Source organism: Monodelphis domestica, chromosome 1 (genome assembly GCF_027887165.1).
Source record: "Monodelphis domestica isolate mMonDom1 chromosome 1, mMonDom1.pri, whole genome shotgun sequence".
NCBI lineage: Eukaryota > Metazoa > Chordata > Mammalia > Didelphimorphia > Didelphidae > Monodelphis > Monodelphis domestica.
Genome location: NC_077227.1, coordinates 367,143,005 through 367,149,972, shown reverse-complemented (window position 1 = coordinate 367,149,972; position 6,968 = coordinate 367,143,005). Strand labels below are relative to the sequence as shown.

General features: G+C 36.9%; 1 long non-coding RNA gene across 1 annotated transcript; it reads right to left on the bottom strand.

Moving 5' to 3' along the window:
* Positions 1–674: 674 nt before the first annotated feature.
* Positions 675–6,594, bottom strand: LOC103102768 (uncharacterized). Its single transcript, XR_457814.2, has 2 exons — positions 5,026–6,594; positions 675–3,171 (listed from the first exon to the last, which is right to left on the bottom strand). It is a non-coding gene; the product is annotated as an uncharacterized LOC103102768 (long non-coding RNA).
* Positions 6,595–6,968: the final 374 nt, after the last annotated feature.

Sequence of the window (6,968 nt, the reverse complement as noted above, 5' to 3'; positions counted from 1 at the left end):
TTACCTTCTGTCTTAGTATCAATTCTAAGACAGAAGAATGGCAAGAGTTAGGGAATTGCAATAAGTGTCGTGCCCAGGATCATACAACCAGGAAGTATCTGAGGCCAAATTTGAATCCAGGTCCTCCCAACTCCAGTCCTGACACTATTCACTGTGCTACTTTGGCTGCCCCTTGATCCCCTTATCCCCCTCAAAAAAAATTTCTCACTAGCTTCCTGACTTTTTTGAAGATCAGTATGTATAGAGTCAAATTCAAAGAAATCCTTAGCAATCAATAAAATAAACCTAAGGAGGAAAAACAATATAATGTCAGTACTTCATAATATTTCTATTTCACTTAAAATCTGCTTACATTTTAAAACCTATGCAAACCAGTATTGAGGGCTTATTATATTTTGCCACTTTAAAGGGAATATATTCTCAGTTCTTGAATTTTGGCTTCTATTTTACCTTAGTGAATTAGCTTTTAGCTCAATTGTAAACTTTCCTTAAACTTGCTTAATAATACCTCTTTTAGTGCCCTGATTATCCTTATAGTTACTATATTGGTGAGACAGAATTTTTTTATTATTTAGCATTTACCAGACAACTTATATAGTGAACTCCCCAAATGTAAATGTATGATTATGTTGAAATTAAGTTAGATTTTATATCATGAAATGGAAATACATAAGGAAAAAGGAAAAGAATCTATCTTTTGTCTTATTGTGCTTGCATCTTACAAAGGAAACATCGATAACATAGTAAAAGAGTAATAAATGAATATCTATTATGCCAATGTCAGTGTGTCATGCCGACCTCTGTCTACACCAAGAACTGCTCTTAGCACTCAGATTATTTTTAAAAACTTAAATGTGAAGAGCAATGGATAAGAAGAACATGACTGACTGATGTTTTATGTTTTATGAACCTTCACAAATATGGTGCTCAAAAATTATATCTATAACTATGTAAAAGATACAGTCTGCAAATATGATCCAAGGAAGAAGATATGCTTAATGTCTCTAAAATCATGAGAGATATGTATAGATTGTTTGTCAATCTCTATAAAACTAAAATCAGGGAAAATCTTGGCATCAGAAAGGTGAGGTTTTACAGCAAATAGAAGATAATATTTCTACACAATAGTTCACAGCTTATTTAACATTGAACAAATATAATATGTAAATTTAAAGATGTTTTGACAAAGTCCTAAATAAAAGATCTGTGATAGGATTCCTGATTTAGAGCTGTGAGGGAACTAGAGGCGACTGTAGTCCAATGCCCACATTTTATAATAAGAAAACCAAGGCCCAGAGAGGTGGTCACCTAGAATCTCAAAGTTAGTAAGTATCTGAGATTTGAACCCGGTTTTTCCTGACTCAAAATCAGCACTTTAAGCACTATTGCATACAGCTGCTAGTTTATTAAAATAAATTCAGATGAGAATAAAAACAACTTTGAGATTTTACTTGAACACCCAGCAAAACTGGAAAAAAATTTAAAAATATGGGAATAGTTTTGTAAGAACTACAGGAAGACAGACACACTAATATATGAAACTAGGAATTGGTGCAAACACTCTGGAAAACAATTTGTAATTATAGTGAAACAAAAAAGAAGGAAGGAAGGAAGGAAGGAAGGAAGGAAGGAAGGAAGGAAGGAAGGAAGGAAGGAAGGAAGGAAGGAAGGAAGGAAGGAAGGAAGGAAGGAAGGAAGGAAGGAAGGAAGGAAGGAAGGAAAACAAAGATGCCCAGAAATCTCACTTCTAAGCATATACCCCAACAGTCAAAGACAGAACAGTTCCATATACACCAAATTATTCATAGTAGCCACTCATCTGCCTTTTTTTTTTTGTGGTAGCAAGGAACTGTAAACAAAGGCAGATACTTAAAGATTGGGAAACTTGCTAAACAAATCATGGTACATGAATATAATGTAATGTTACTTTTGTCATAAAAAAAATGTTGAAGAATTTCTCCTGAGCTGAGGAAAACTTGTATGAAGTAATGAAGTGAAGTAATCTTAAGAAAAATAATAAACTGTACATGATAACAGTGAATGGAAACAACCCAAACTGAATGCAATATAATTATAATGACTGAGCCAGTCCCCAAGAAGAGAAAATGTCTCCCTTTCCTTCTTTGCACAGGTAGCAGCAGTATATAGGTGTACAACATGGCATAATATGTCAGACTCAGTTGGTGTTGGTTAGTCTTGCTGAAAGTCACCCCACTTTCTTTTCTTTCTTTAAAAAAATTTTTTTTAATTCTTTATTAAAAGAAATGGGTTGGTGGATAAGGAAGGAATATATTCAGAAAAGATGATAATATAAAAGCAAAAGTAGCAATATTTTTCAAGGAAATTAGGAAAGTTTGGAGAACATTCTTAACATTTTGTGGTTGTTTTAGGAGACAACCATGTTTTAGGAGCCTCCCCCATGAAACATTTTTTTGTGCAATAAAACACAGACTACTGGTTTAAATGTACCATGTTCTCATTTCTTCTGATCAAAGGTTTTTATAAAATTCTTTACATTGCCTAGCCTAATCTGTATTAAAAAATGACATTTTTGATGGGAAATAATTTCTATGAGTATGAATGTAGCTAAAGGTAAAAGCACTAAAAGTGTTTTCTGTAGAAAACACATGTAAAGATGTGTAGAATTATAGTTAGACTGAAAAATGATCCCCCCAAACTTTTAGCAACCTATATTCAAGTGTGATGTAAACAATAAATTAACACCATCTCTATGGAGTCCTTACAATTTGATGCCTTCTTATTTAAATATCAGAATAACACAAGGGAAAGAATAGTACAAGTAAATAATATATATCATGGAAGTTTTAAATGTGGAAAATAAAACAAGGCTATAAAAAGATAGGCAGTCAAGAGACTGAATTTCTATTTAACTATTTTGAAGATACTAATCTAGTCTTAGAGGCAGGCACCCACAGATTTTTGTGAGTGGAAAACTGAATGTATCTAATGCCTCTGACTGCATGCTTTCCACTTCCTATTGAGTTTGTCCCGTAAGGCAAGGTTGTTGGAGGACCTGGGTATCTTTGCCAGCAAGTCACCTTTCACACCCTGCTGCCAACTGGATCTCTGAAGATGACATAGAAAGTCTCCAGATTGAAGAGAACCAACTTTCCTTTTGATTTCAGGCATTCCATTTCTGTTATACTGGTCCTGTAAGGGAAGAGGATGAGGAAAATCATTGGGAAGCTGGAACTTGTGATGCACTCGTTTCCTGCTTCATCTCTTATCTCTTCTGGGAAGAGGAGTGGTACCTTCCACTTAATAAAAAACATTCTCACAGCTGGTCATACTCTACATATCATCTAAATTCCATACATCATCCCCAGCCACAAGATTCCTTATTGCCATCCCCTGAATGCTCCCATCTGAAAGTCCTACACAAACAGCAATTACCCCTTCTACTGTCCCCTCTCAAATGTGTGTTCTATAGGGAACAAACTTTCCTTCATCCTAGTCTTTTTCTCTCCCACTTCTGTCTTCTAGCAATCACCAAAACTTGATTCCCTCAATGACACAACCTCCCTGCGTCACTCTTTCCAGTACTCATTCCTCATTTTCCTGGGCTCATGCTTGAGACACATGAATTAGAATACTGCATGCTCCCCATTACCATTTCTAGGTTCTCTCCTTACCTCCATCACTCAGTAATCTCTCTTCCTTTGAAGTACATGCAGTTCTCATATACCAATCATTAAATTCCTAGCAGCTATTGTCTATGGACCTCTAGGTCACTCCCCTTCCTTCCTTAAGAACTTCAGTATCCATATCACTTTTTCTCTCCTCCCCACCTTCTGCCCGCATACTGAGTGACTGTTTGGATTGGAACTGTTTGGATTGAAACAAGGATAAGGAATATGAACCACTACAAATTCCATGGGTCTCTTCTGATCCTTTACATTCCAAAGAGGCTTTAAAAAAATTTTTTTTTATATAGAAGACTACTATATTGTTTAACTTCTTAAAAATAAACATTTTGCAATTTGTTTAGATGTTTTCTTTCTTGAGTATTCTGGAAAGGAAAACCACATAGTAATAATGCCTTATTAAAAATTCTTCACTTTTGTTGGTGTGACAAGTTAAGGACAATCAGAAAACTTTAAATTTAAAAGTACTGTTAAACTGAAACCCAGGAAACTATTTACAATATTAATACCTTGGCCATTTGGGCTTTTGTATTCATATTTCTAAAAGTAAAATAAAGGGACAGAGTGGCAAAAAATAAAAATAAAAAACCTCAAACATTCTAACCACTCATTCCTCAACCACTCACTTCCTACCACCTACTCTCTACCCCACCTCAGTCACACACAAAAATGGTCCTATCTTTCATGCATTACCTTCATGTTGAAGAATACTGAAATCTGACCATATCTGATCATCGGCTTTCTACCTCTCCTTCTGTCTTCCCTTACCAAACCCTATTCTTCATTCATACCTTTAATTCATCTTCAATCCCTCAATCTTCAGTGGTCTCCGAGGCCAACTCCTCTGCACTAGTCAGTCTCTCGTCTTTTCCCCATCTTGACCATTTGGTGAATCAGTCCAACTTTGCATTGTCCTTTTGAGTCCCTGACCCCTTTATCATATTGCTGATTGTGCACTTGTTTTGGTTGACCCCTATCACCCACCTTCATTTCTATACACGTGCTGCTGAATGTAGATGGAGAAAAACATGCAACCATTTTGCCTGGGTCCATTACAAATTTATATTACACAACCTCAAATGGGCCCTCACTGCTGCTAGGCAATACTTTACCTCTCTTATCAACTCACTATTCCACTCCCCATAGCAGCTATATGTCATCTGGTTTTTGTGGCTTATCTACTTGAAAAAGCCATCTTTAATAGATATCTCCCCTTTCTTTCCTGTCTTCTTAATTCATTAGTTTGATTTCCAACCTCATCCTTCCACCAAAAATGCTCTTCCCTCCCTTATTTCACTCAAATGCTTTCTGCCACTATCTCTGTCTTTATCCTTGTCTCATATAATAACTTATTCCTTACCAAAGCTCATGTCTTTACTTGTTATGCAATCTTCTCCAATAGACTGCGCCCCTTGGTTATCTCCATTCTATCATTGATTTCTAATCTCTATTTTCTGGCTCCTTCCCTACTGTCTGTAACATGTTTGTATCTCTTTCATATTCAACTTCTATACCTGCTATCATCTTCTCTCTTCTCTTTGTGGCTTTGAAAATGATATCTACAACAATTACACAGTTGGGGAAACTATAACAGGTTAAGCTCTTTCTCAGAGTCACATAGTTAAGGAGTCTGAGACTGGATTTGAACTCAAGTCTTCAATCTAAGTCCAGTGTTCTATCCACTGTGCCATCTAACTGCCTCACAATGACCACGGTATTAAACATACAGGATAATCAAAGTGGTTACCAAGGTTTTCTTCTCCTAAGAACTACTAGCATTAAAAGTACTATGAGTATATATATAGAGAGAAAAGTATTCTGTAGCTCTTAACAGTACTAAATCTAAAAAAGCTAGGAAGTTCATAGTCATGTAGAGAGGCATCATGGTCACAGGACTGAGTTGGAATTCCTGGATCTGCTGACACTTTTTGCCTGGGTCAACTCTATTCAAATCCCTTAACTTCTCTATACCTCAATTTCTTTATCTATAAAATGGGGAAATGGAACTTCATCAGCTACCTTGGAGTAGTTATGAAGAAAACCCTCTGAAAACATGTTAAATAAGAAGTAATGCTATTAGCTTAAGTACACAGCATGGTATATACAGTAGCCGAGTTATAGCTATCATGAATTCAATGTCCCAAACTAAACTCATTCTTTCCCTACCTTCCCATTCCCACCAATTCTCCCTTATTTTAACTTCCCCATTATTGTCCAAGAGTAATACCCTTTTTCCAGCCACCCAGGCTCATAACCTATGTGTTATCCTTGGCCCCTCAATCTTTCCCACCCTCTCTATTTTAAATCTGTTGCCAAGTCCTGTTGATTTTATCTTTGCAATATCTCTAATACACCTCCTCTCCTTTCATACTCCCACCACTCTAGTCTAGACTCTTATCACCTCATGCCTGGACTATTGAAATAACTTTCTGGTTAACCTCCCATTCTTCTTTCCCCACTTTAGCCCATCCTTTGCTGATGGGTCAAATTGATCTTTCTGAAGAGCAAATCTAACGATGTCACCAATTTACTCAGTATTACCTCTGGTATCAAATATAAAAATCTTGTTTGGCTTTCAAAGCAAGTCATTTTTAACCTGATCTCTTCCCGTTTCCAGCCTCCTTTTGCCTTACTCCCCTCTACTTACCAAACCAGTGACATTGGCCTCTTTGCTGTTTTTAACAAGACATTCCATACCCAAAATACTTCAAATTTTTGCTGGCTGTGCCCCATGCCTGGGACTCTCCTCACATGACCTCTACCTCCTAACCAGCCTTCCCTAGCTTCCTTCAAGTTTCACCTTAAGTCCCACTTTCTGTCAGAGATCTTGTAACAGATAATATTGGAGGGGGTATATTTGATGGATACTAGATAACTAATAGATCAGGTATTTTATCTTCTTTTGCCTACCCTCCTCCCTCTATATCTCCCTTCCTACCTCTTCCAGCCTCTCTTCTTTTCCTTCTCCCTTATTCAGCCTCCTTCTAAGTCACTCAGGGTGAGGTATGATGTTTCAGAGGAAATATCTCAAGTAGAGGTTTATTGGGGAAAACAGGAAAAGATGAAGGATGAAGGTAAGAGGGAGGGGGTTTTCCCTATTATCTACAGCGAGTCTTAGGTTGGAGGATATTGAGAAATCAGTCGCTACCATGAAACAGAGCAAGTCAGAGAGATATGTGGACTATTGTCCTTCTGCCTTTAAATCAACCAGGCCACCTCCAGCTTGATTATCCCAAGTCCCAGAGATAAACCCAGCTTCTTCCTTCACAGTCACTACCATTAGCCAAGAAGCCCAAAAAATCA